Source organism: Falco punctatus (genome assembly GCF_963210335.1).
Source record: "Falco punctatus genome assembly, chromosome: 1".
NCBI lineage: Eukaryota > Metazoa > Chordata > Aves > Falconiformes > Falconidae > Falco > Falco punctatus.
The window spans coordinates 5,160,176-5,172,440 of record NC_137580.1 but is presented as its reverse complement, the minus strand read 5'-3'; the positions used below and the strand labels follow the sequence as shown (position 1 = coordinate 5,172,440).

Sequence of the window (12,265 nt, the reverse complement as noted above, 5' to 3'; positions counted from 1 at the left end):
CTTCGGGTACATGACCAGTGCTACCTCCCGTCATGGGGATCAGCCAGGGCCACCAGGAAACCGCCTCTCCTGTCCCACCTCACCTTGTCTCCCTGCTCTTTGGCGAGGGGAGGTCACACCAAGCCCTTAGTCTTCCCCGCGGGAGCGCAGGCTGTGCGCCTTTGAGCGCAGGGGCTTACTGAAGTCACTAGTCTTGCTGTGCTGCTGTGCCAGCCTAGACCTGCTGGGCTCCACTGAAGGTCACCAGAGGTTCTCCTCTCGCTTCCCACCCACCCAGGCTCACTCAGCTGTTCTCCACGAGCAGACAGTTGCAGAGGCGGGTGCAATCAGCCAGGGCTGCTGCAATCTCTGCAGTCTGCCAATACAGGTTGAATACTGCCAGTGCTGCTTCAGATGACGACTCTGCAAGCACACTGCTGGGAAAGCAACTGACAACGCTGCTCACAGATCCATGTTGTTTCCTCCTACGAGTTCCCTGTGGCACTTGCCAAGCTCATGTTGATTATTCTGAGTTGGTGTTATTCTGAGAACACCGCGAGCATCTCGGGTGAGGCAGCCAGAGCCTGGCTCTCCAGCCTAAGGCTGGGTATTGCTTTTGGGAAAGAAAACACGGGGCAGACTGACAGGGGTTTGCCCAGCTGTCTGGGCAGTTGCTCCAGACAAAAGCTCTTTTGAGAAGCTGCTCCTGCAGAGTCGACAAGAGACCTGTCATCCCCAAATGTGTGCTCACACACAGAGGTGTCAGCAGAGCTGGCACCAGGAGGGATTGCCTTAGGAAAGCAACCAAACAGCCTCTGTTGGTCCTATAAGCCTCTGAGCTGGCATCAGTTCCCCAGCCAAAGCCCACAGCCCTAAGGCAATCCCTACTTTGCTAGTGCCATGCTTCCTTGGAGGCTTGTCCTCCTCGTCCTCCTCCTCATGCCTCCTTAGCAAAGCTGCTGCCCCTGCGCCTCCAGCACTGTCCTCCCATTCTGTTTAGCCACCTGAACTTCTTCCAGGAAGGTTAAGAAGCCAGACCACGCAGGAAACAGAGGAGAGAAAAATTCTCCTGACATCCATTGCCTGTCACATTTGTTCCATGCTCATATTGACTAAAAGAGGAAAGCACAGACAGGGGAAAATAGCTGCATGTCAAAGGAAAAACAAACCAGCCTTTCCTCACTCTGTCTCAGCATGAATTCATTTCCTGGACCAAGTGCCTTTGACCCGGCCTGATGGGCAGACAAGAGAGCCTGCCTTTGTAATCTACGCCAACAAGGGAGAAACAAGGCCCAGCAAATACTTTGCCATGACCGGGTCACCAGTGGGATGTTTTAACACTTGGTGCTCAACGGCAACATTTTCTTCTGGGAAGTTGTACAGGGGTTGACTCCACCACTGGCCTTGCTCAGGGAGGAGCTGGTTACACCACAGGTTCCCCCAGTGCTGGGTTCATCATACCCCCTGCCAGGCAAACTATTATTCGGGTGAATTTCCTTTTACGCATGGGAGTTAGAATGAATTTATATCAACAAACAGTGTGTGACCTGCTGGCTCATTGTCCTGGAGTTCAAAAGTTTAAGGTGGCTTTTGAATACCACCTGAAAATGTAAAGGTGGCAGATGAGTTCCTTTTAACCTACAAAATAATTTGTTTTTAAGAGTGAGCACTGATTCAAACTGAATCTAGGTATTTAATGGAAAACGGAGTCTAGGACAGTAATTTTTGTGGCATTGTTGCCATCCTGAAACTTTCGTAGTTCAAAAGGTGGTATAAGTCTTTGACAAAAATGAAATAGTTTGACACTTATTTCAGCAGTTTCCATTGAGAAATTGGCTTGTTCAAGGCACCATCTCTTTAAAAACATTACAACAACTTCAGTAGATTTTACCTGATAAAGCACACTGATTTCCTAGCAATAACCACTATTTATTATTTGCATATGAGTTTTTTAGGGACTATCCAAACAGAACAGTAATAGCCCCATGCCCTAGATAGCTTTCAACGTCAGTGGAAGGCAGGTGGTAACAGACAGATGATACACAAGGCAGTATTGGCTAGAAATCCAAGGAACGTCCAAGAACTATCCTTCTGTTAGTCATTTCTTAGAAAAGGAGCATTTCCCAAAGCCATCTGAGGACTGAAATTGGGATGCTTTGGAAATACCAAGCAACATGCACTCTTAAATACCTAACAGGTGGGTGGTAGAGCCTGGGAGCAGTAAGGTCAGTAAGAGGCAGGAGGGAACGTACCGACAGTGAGTGGGAGATGATCAAGAGGCTCAGAGCACACCACAGCTGGCCTTGAATGAGCAGGCATTTTACTTGCATCTAATACAGGAGAGAGGTATCACAGAAATTATTTAAACAGCAAGGTAGGCTTGGGAAATTGGCTTTGCAGTAGCTGGCAACGACTGTGTGAAAGCCAAGAAGAATCCTGCAGTAACAGAGATACAGGAAGAAAGTTGAGCTCTGTGAAGAAAACCTTTACATCACTGAATACATACATCCAGATTTAAACACGATCTGGACACAGAGCAGTCCCCAACTTGAGCAAAGGTGCTGTCCAAGTTGCAAGTCTGAGTGAGAAGCAAGATACTGGGGCTTTAGTAATCAAACTGCAAGCGCAGCCAGCTCAGCCAGCTCTCAGTTGCCTGTGGGTGCCTAAGGCGTGTTGCAGGTTACCCATGCTGCAGGTTTGGATGCACTGGGGGTGTCCCAGAGCAGAGCCAGCAGATTCAGGCATGGGCAAAGCAAGCTGTACGGCTCTCCAGGTCTGCAGAGGTCCAATTGCAGTTTCCACGCTTTTGGGCAGGGCTGCTCCTAAATTACCGACTTGCAGATTAGTTGCGATGATGTAAAAAACCCACATTTGGGTGCTTTGGCCTGGGCTGCTCAGAGTTTTGGGTTCCTGGAGGACTCAGGGAAAGTACATCTGGTATGACAAGGCTTGATGGACACCCAGGTGATCTGTATGGAGATACCCAGGTGGCTGCCATGAAGCCAACACACCAGGCAGGAGGAAGCCGAACCAGGTGTGATCCATTTTGCTCTACCTCTCTGCAGACTAGCAGAGATGGCCATACACTGCACTCTCTGATATACCCCCTGCTATTTGCTTTTGTCACCACAAAGACACCCCCCCCCCCAGTCCCTTCTTTACCTGTGGACTGCCACGCAAACATCAGACTAGGGATAAATGCTAAGACATGCAAGAATTTGGGGTGGCTGTCATGTCAGGGACTGAAGGTGCCCTCTTACTGCCTTGTGCTGGGTCACGTACTCCACCATGCTTCCTGTGCCTCCCTGGGTTCAGCGGTGGGGAGCCGTCAGTAACCACAGTGCTGTGTGATAACGCAACACGCCATGCCACGCTCATGAGAACGGCAAGATCCTTTTCTAAGCGTGGCAGCCGAGCAGGTGGGACAGGAAGGGCATGAGTTGCCTCCTCTGCCTTGGGAAGCCCATGCAGCCTCCAGCAAGGAGCTGGAAAGAAGCGTGGACAGCTGCAACAGCAATTAATATAAAATATACTAGAGCACCTTGGGGAAAAAATTTACAGCAAACTGCAGAGAAGTAGCACATCAGCCAGTTGTGCCCTTTGCAAGGCAGAAAGGGTTGGGGGGGGACGTGGCACACATGAAATGGGGTTGCTCCCTCCTCAGGCACGGTCACTTTGCTCACCCAACTGTTAAACTGTGACGGTGGACACATATCCCTGAACAGATGCACACTAATGTACCACCAGCTTTGCTGTTGCTTTGGCAGAGCTCCTCCCCAGTACCAGCTTACTCCTACTGTCTCTCTGCTAGCCTGCTGCCATACACACACCTCAAACTTTCCTCATTGCCTTTGGCAAAATGCTCTTTAATAATCATTCCTGCTTCCCAAAGCCATGCAATTCATCGGCCTCACTGCCGGTGCTGCTCACCTCTCACTTGGTGCTTGCTGTCCCAGCCAAAGCCTACTCCCAAAGCCAGCAGCTCCTCTGCCTGTTCCCATCGCTGCATGTCACTGACCCTCAGTGAGACTGGCTCTTTTTTGACCTCATTCTGCACCTCCTCCTGCACCGCCAGCTGCTTCTTATCACCTCTGCTGCACATGGGTTTCCACCAATTTCAAGAACCATGTTATCCTTGTAAAGTAATACAAACTCTCAGAACAACACGTGTGTGTGTGTGTGTGTGTGTGTGTGTGTCATCTGGGTCCTTTACAATGGCAAGATGACCAGATATAACTACCACTGAACTGACGTTAGAGACCCCTGAGGTTGTTTCAATACTTCAACCGACTACTTGAGGCAACTTGGTTTCACTTTGATCAGTACAACCTGTGCACAAGGGGGCAAAACACACTGCAGCTGCCTGCAGGGCAAGCTATACAGAAGGGAAAGCTGCAGCAGCTGATTCACAGAATCAGAGAATCATTCAGGTTGAAAAAGACCTTTAAGATCATCAAGTCCAGCTGTCAACACAGCGCTGCCAAGCCCACCCCTACACCATGTCCCTAAGTGCCACATCTATGCTTTTTTTGAACACTTCCAGGAATGGTGACTGAACTACCTCCCTGGGCAGCCTGTTCAGGTGCCTGACCACCCTCTCAGTGAAAAAGGTTTTCCTCATATCCAGCCCAAACCACCCCTGGTGCAACTTGAGGCTGTTTCCTCTTGTCCTGTCACTTGTTATCTGGCAGAAGAGACCGACCCCCACCTGCCCACAGCATCCTTTCAGGTAGTTGTAGAGAGCAGTAAGGCGTTCCCCGAGTCTTTTCTTCTCCAGGCTGAACACTCCCAGTTCCCTCAGCTGCTCCTCATGAGACTTGTAAATTCTGAGCGCGTCCCCCCCTGGATTGCTGAAGAAAAGGATAAGCACTCGATGGGAAACTCCGCATAGGAGAGTGCCAAGGCGCCCTCACCTAACACCTAGCCATGGCCACATGGGCAGTCACACAAAGACAGGTGGCCTGGGGCAGTCCTGACCCGAGCAAGGCAGGATCCACAGCAGGACAACCATTGCACGCAACACAAGAGTGTCTGCATGACCCTGGGGGACTATGATCTCGAGACAGGTAATGCAGTTAATCTGAATTTCTGCCAAAACCATCTGTGGTTTTCAGTTTCCCCTTTCCTTATACACTTACTCTGCAGGAAGAGGGGAATTATATACATGTCTAACCTTCATCTTTATGTTTAAGCAAACATATGTTTGCATAATTATATGCAAAAATGATAAAAGCAGGCATCAGTCACCAGAAGCAGACCTTTCAAAGTACCAGGTTCTCTGTATACCTATATATATATATGTGTGTGTCAGTAGAACATCACTTTTACCACCACAAGCACACCAGGCTCCTGCTAACTGTTCGTACCTGTCCTTCCCCTTCTCTACCAGCTGTTTTTAATGAAAATGGATACCCTTGTTCCTTGGAGTCCATACTCTTACAACACAGTATTTACCTCAAGGTGTACTTCCACACATTCCCCTCATCCAAAACTGCCTAAAGGGTGAAGTCACAAGGCATGGCTGTTGGGCAGCAGCAGTCACAAAACATCTACAGGATTTAGAAGCACAAGTTCTTACCCTCAGCCTGACTTCCAATGGTAAATATCTCTGACTGTTTTTTCAGATTTCTTTTTTGAAGGTTGAAAATTGAATTCTAAAGGAGATCTGGATGAGTTTTTACCTTTAGCTGAAGAATAACACAACAGAGGATCATTTCAAGTGACAAACGAGAGGCGCACACCACGGAGCGATGGGCAAAGTTCCTCCAAGGCTTCGAGTGAAAGGAGGGAAAACTGCCGTGGTCAATTGATCAAGATCGGAATCCAAACCCCTTCCAACACCCCAAACTGATTGGCACAAATGTACAAACCATCTTTAAACACAGGATGTGCTGCACAATTTGGTCACAGGTGGCTGCTTGTTTTACGTGGCTGTGGAAGTGCCTCCGAGGGAATATTTTTGGCAGATATTGACCTACTTTAACTAGATGACCAATGTCTTCCTCCCTCCTCCCTGCTTTGTGTTAAGGCCCTCTCCTCCAGCAACGCTTCGCTGGCCAGCCCCGGGGGGAGCTCCCAGCCCTCTCTCGGGGCAAGGACCAGGACTGAAATCCTTGTTATAGCTTCTCCCAAGATGATTTTATGTAATTCCCCACTTCCCCAGCTGGCCCTAGCTCTGCTTCTCTTGGACAACTTACAGACCTGCGAAGGGCTCATCCTCTGTCTGGAAGCCAAGAGGTCCCCAACAGAGACCTCCCTCTGCCAGCCTGATAGAGGAAAACTGCTTTCCCCTCTCCAGTGAGGGACATTGCCCTCTCCTACCTTACGAGCCAGGTGAAAACCAGGCTCAGCGGAGTTCACCTGGGTGTAACTCGTTTAGGATCTCTCCAGGCTCAGAGCAGAGGATTGATCTATCCCAACTGCAAAATTACGAATGGCCAACATATTATCTGCCCACCTCAGCCCAGAGATTTGTGAATCAGTCACAAACCAGTACTGGTTTCTGTAAATAACTTGCAACACTCTTTTTTTTTCCCCACCAGAAGCCCTTTTCCTGGGAATAGGTTACAAACAGTTCACGTCAATTGCTCAGTCCTTGCACTTACAACGGGTAGTGCCGGTTGGTTACACCACACGCTATCATTTCTTACTCTTCAGCTGAGGGACAAGCTTTCTGGTCAGAAGACCAAAACACCAAATGGGAGCTAACAAATACTCCACCCTCCATGGCTTCAGAGGTATGATAATTTAGGTTAAAATTCAGATATGCACAAGTCAAGGCACAGGGAAATAACGTTTTTCTGAAACTAGCAGCAGCCATCCGACTTCAGGGATTGGCTTTTGATCTGGCAGCCAGCAGAAGTATGGTACTGTTCAACTCATTTCTTGAAGATCTCCAACGACACGCACACTTTATACATTTATAATAAGCTGACAGCCTCCGTCACACAGTAAAGGGTTTATCTTCACATATTAAAAGAAAGCAACAGGGAGCAGGCTTTTGGTTAGAGTGGTGTTAAAGACTGAGCACAAGACTACGCACAGTCCTCCGATCCACTAGCTCAGACTAGCAACGGGCACTTGTGTGGGAAGTTTTTCAGTTGTCAAGATTTCCATTTGATCTTTTAAACGCCGCGAGGCACGCAGCCTCGGTCCTTTTGCAGCCCAAGGGCTGATGTTAGTGACTCAGCAGCTCGTCGGATACCCAGTAAAGTCTGCAGGCATACAGGACAATGTGGTTTTCAGTGATAATTTTCCATCAATTCTCTTCCTTTGTAATTTAAGTCAATCTCTTACTATTAATGATCAAAAGATGGAAGCCCTTGATAATTTCAACAGACCAGACAAGGTATGATAATTACAATATGAAAATCACTGTGCTAAACCAAAGCATATCACGCCATCTTATGCCCTTCCTCTATTAGCTTTTAAAAAGTTTTCTCAATGCTTTTTTAATGAACATGTGCTGATATTTAATGGCTGATAAACAATGATTTGTAGAACTGTTTATGAATAGCCGATTTATTTATACCCCATCGTAGCACTTGCTGTCAAATACAACTTTCACAGCATAACTGAGAAGGCAGTAGATGAGGAAAACCAGGATCCTGTTGGTACTACGCAGCTTGCACCACTTGCACAATTTGGTCACAGGTGGCTGTTTGTTTTATGTGGCTGTGGAAATGCATCTGAGGGATTATTTTTGGCAGATACTGATCTACTTTAACCGAAGTCTTGTAAGTGGTTCAGAAATGGTTTTGAACATAGAAAACCTGTGAAACTGTTTCAAGCACCTCCTCTTCATCCCTGTCTCTTAAAAGCAAGATTTGCTTTGGTACAAAAATATGGGAAGATGGAGGAAAACAGAGATTAGTAATGAGGGACTAATGCGGAAAAAAAATTTAAGACTGCAGGCATATGCCACAACTCTGCCCGTGCTTGTGCTGTGAATGAGGTTAGTCCTTCCTCATCAGATGGCTTTGTAAAGAAAAATCCAGACACAGAGCAGAACAGCTTCAATGTGAGCAGAATCTGTCTGGTTCCTTACAAAGGCATTTCAAGAGCAGCTCTGGATGATGTCTCTGGAGGTTTTGTTTTGCAATGGCCAAAAGCCATGAACACACAATTCTTCCCACCTTCAAAGAGGACAACCCTTGTTTCAGAGCTCCCAGACCTAGGAGGACTCCGAGGTCAGCACAATGTCCCCAGTTTTACTTTAGCCAGTTCAAAGGACTTTAGCCAGTTCATTTCAAAAATGAAATCACTAAGACTCTTTGACAGGAACGGCAGAAGCTGAACAGTATAATTAAAAATGGGGGAGAGCTGAGAGAAGCTCTTGAGATTTTGGAACTGGCCCTGTAAAGAGCAGGGGTGAAAAAGCATCAGATTTCAATAACAGACTTCCCACTTTGACAGATCTCATTATGCTATGATTTAATATTACAGGTTTCACATGAGCAAACATCATTTCACTAGAACCTTAAGCAAATCTCTCTCTGAATCCAAGAGTGACATGACTAATTAATCTCCTGTCTTCAACAGACTCAATAGCTCTCTGAAAGCACAGAAAACGGCCAGGAAAGGGCAGTACACTTGCAAAGCCAAACTTGCATAGTTAAGAGCAACATCTAGGTTGACTTTTTCAACCTTAATTCAGTCTGTTGCTGAGTTCCATTCTTATTTTTTAATTACATGACCTTGCAGATTTTTCCATAGGATTCTTCCTACTGACAAAAAATTACTGAATGTATGATCTTTCTCATTCTTTGCATTATTTTGTGCACCACATAAATCCAGCATAAGTTCCTGTAGAAAACATCCACGTTCTTTCATGTGCTGTACTCCTCCAAACCTTCTCACTCCTTATATACTTGAACATATTTACTTTCAAACAGCTGAAGAGCAATTGTGCACTGTTTCCCTATTTTAAAAGCCAGAGAAAAAATATATTTAGTATTTTGTTCCAACACTTAGCACAAGGCACAGCTTTCTGACAGCTGCTAGTGCTCATCTTCTCATCAAGGCCCCGGGTGTTCTGAGCTGGGCACCTGGAGAATGCACAAATTCTGGCTCTGCATTGCAAAAATCTGTCTTTTCAGTTTGCTGAACATCTGATGCAGTCTGTGAGAAGAAGAGTAGAAGCTTGTGCAGGCACAATGGCTTCTATAAATGCCTTGCTAGGGGAGGTCAGTGGAGGATGATCAAATCAGGGGCAGGATTAATTGCTGGGATGATGAGGGGTGTAAGGGAACACAGCCTGGCTTCAGGTTTGGTGACGAAGGGAGCGGGTGAAAGCCCCACATCATCAAACTAACCTGACAGATATCCCCTACCCAGAGGCCAAAAAATTAACACCTTATTGTCTTATGCACACATGTAGATAAAAGTATTGAGTGTCATGTAGATCGAAAAAAAACCCAAACAAACACAAAACCCTCTTTTTGAGGGAGTCTGACTCATGATTTTTCAAGCTTCTGGGGACTTGTAAAGGCTTTTCTCAGAGTGCAAGATATAGGCACAGAATTAAAAAGCAAAGATGGGTGGAAAGGACATAAACACTCCTGCATTATACAGAAAGGAGCTGTAAGGTTGTCAGGGCATTTCTCAAGTAGGATTTTGAACCCTGAGCAAGCCTTTACCAGCACTTCTTTTGGGGCAAGGTAAAAGTTGTTTTATTTATTTTATTTACTGCACACACACACCCCTCAGATATCAGGCAGACGCCTGCTCTCTGTGACCAGGCTATGGGATATGGGCAGCCCCAGCACTGGTATCTCTGTCCCTTGAGCTTGTGCCTGACTTGAAAGCACAAAGGTTTTTCATCTTCTGCATGGACCTACCTTGGGAGGGACAGATGCACTGGCTCTGCCTTGCCATGCCACCCATGCTCTGCAGCACAGATGCCTCCTGTCCTCTTCTGGTCCCACCACCCCAGAGCCCTGCCAGCTCCCTTGCTTGTCCAGCTCCCCCTTGCCTGACGCAACCATGCCTGCCCTCCAGCCTTCTCCCTCTCAGGATCTCTATTCCTCTACCACCACCACTTTCTTTGTTAGGGAAATGAAATAAAAGGTTATTATGGGGATATTAGAAGAAAGTCTTAATCACAATTCTGAAGCCACAGCTGGCTTCCCTGGATCAGGCAGGGCTCGTTGGCCATGCTACCTTCAGCCACAGCATCCTCAGGGCAAGGCGCATTGGGAAATTTCACTGTCAGGCTCTAGAAAGGCACACCCCCACCCCCACCCCCCCCCAAGATGCTCTGGGTTTGTTACCTGGCTACATTTGAGGAAGATGGTTTTGTGACACTAGTATGGGTGACACCGTCTCTTTCTTGCAAACATAAGAATCTTGTTCCAGAGGTTGGAACTGTTAGAGGCTCCCAGTGAAAGAGCTGTAATGATTAAAAAATATATATATTTTTTTTTCTTCCTTAGTCTCAGCAATGGACCAATTACTGGAAGTGAAGTTAATAACAGTAATAAGCACTCTGCTGCCTGACATAAAAGCTTCCACCAGTGTGAGCTGCACTGTGTTGGGCAGAAGTAACTGTGAGCATTTCAACATGCACTCCACGTACAATCCACACTTCAGAGCAACACACGAAAAAAAACCCCACCCCACTCTTCTTCCCCACAAAAGCAAACCCCTTCCTTTTTTGTTTAGAATAGTTCACTCCAAAACAGGCATAAGGCTTTGAGGAAAAATATTCCCTGAGGATAATGCCAAGTTTTCTCAGCAGGTCTTTGACTATTAACTTATTTTCACTTCGTACGATATTAACCCTTGGCTGCACATCTTCCATTTCATGCAAATTTTGGGAATTTTGAAGCCCAACATCGCAAATTTGAATTTAGATAAATCAAGCACAATCTAATGAAGCACTAAAGTATCTGATTTGTAGCCAGAGACTTCAGAGTTTCTATCTTATTATACTGATAATGTTTATTTTCTTTCTAGATCATCTTTTTCAGTGTCATCTCATGCATTCCTTTTAGTAATCTTTGCCTTGAGAAAGCAAGTATCTTCTGGTTTCTGCAAAACTTCATTCCAGTAATATGTACGCTTATGACCTGTGGATGTTTTTAATCTTAAATAATCCTTAACAATTATGTTCCTATCCCAATGAATACATTGCTCCTTTCTAGACAGTTGCTTTGGCAAAGGTTGATTAAATACGTAGTAAACAAATGTTACTGTCAGTCTCAGTTCAATTCTGAGTAAGAGAAGCCCCCAGAAGCTAACATATGTACTAATACACAGGCGGAACCAGTGGTTAGGCTGATTTTTTTTTTATTTTAAGAAGTTTCTTTGCAGACCTGCTTGCTTCCTATACCAAAAAAATGCAGAACTGCAGATATGGGCTTTTGTCTTCAAGCCATTTACAGAGGCAAAGGGTTTAATCATCATTTTTCCCTTGCACAGCTTTCAATACTGACATTTGCATTTTTATGGATGGATAATGTGAAGGGAGAATGCACACTGAAAAGGTAAGACTAGAGAATAGTCTCTGTTTAGTTTTGGGAAGATGCTAGCTCTTGTTTAAGCTGCTGTTCCTGCTATGCTTTTCTAAGGGTAGAATCTGGATCTGCTGAGGAGCAGATTTTCCTGAATAATTCCATGTGCAGACAGGTGTATTCTGGATTAAGAGTGATGGGTCCCCATGTAGTTTATCCATTTTTATCTTTCTTGTGTAGGTTGGCAAAAGAGAGAAAGGTCTTGCACTGGTGATTACTTCTTCTAAATATTGAACTTCTAGGATGTATAGGGAGACTTTGCCTAGCATGGCAATTCTTTCTGCATGTTTCCAACAGGAAAAAATAGTTCATAGTCTCCTGTAAATCTTTCTTTTCCTACCTAATGTAACTTTGTCCATGTTAAATGTTAGACAGTGCTTTGCCTCTCACGTGCCCTTTCAGCAAACCATTTTCTCCTTCATTATTCAATCAGAAAAGGATTATGTTTGGGAAACTGCAAGGTGGTACCTAAAGATACAAATCCAGTTAAGGACCCCTTCCTAAGTCAACTTTGATCAACCCTTCAACGTATGGACCGAGTCCTATAACACCTCTCCACAACCAGTAATTTCAATGATACTACTTCTGGTAAGAGCTGTACCTTCTGCTCTTGCCTTCCCTTGGCTTACCTCTGAAAACATGAGTGTTCTTAATTGGAACTAACTAACTTAAAGTGAAATCCTAGTGGAGATTAAGCACGGTCTAGTTTTCCTGTTAGGCAGCACTCAGAACTTGGGTCTTTGGTGTGGTGTATTTATAAGAACAATTATAAA

General features: G+C 45.7%; 2 long non-coding RNA genes across 2 annotated transcripts in view; one reads left to right on the top strand and one right to left on the bottom strand.

The window, feature by feature from the left end:
• Positions 1–805: 805 nt before the first annotated feature.
• The window catches only part of LOC308058275, an 18,510-nt gene continuing 7,050 nt past the window's right edge, over positions 806–12,265 (top strand). Inside the window, exon 1 of the long non-coding RNA XR_013925760.1 lies at positions 806–11,465. This is a non-coding gene — a long non-coding RNA (uncharacterized lncRNA). The remainder of the gene's footprint in view (positions 11,466–12,265) is intronic.
• LOC308058270 overlaps positions 11,456–12,265 on the bottom strand; it is a 35,613-nt gene continuing 34,803 nt past the window's right edge. The window contains exon 3 of the long non-coding RNA XR_013925755.1: positions 11,456–12,265. This exon is cut by the window's right edge and continues 27,569 nt beyond it. This is a non-coding gene — a long non-coding RNA (uncharacterized lncRNA).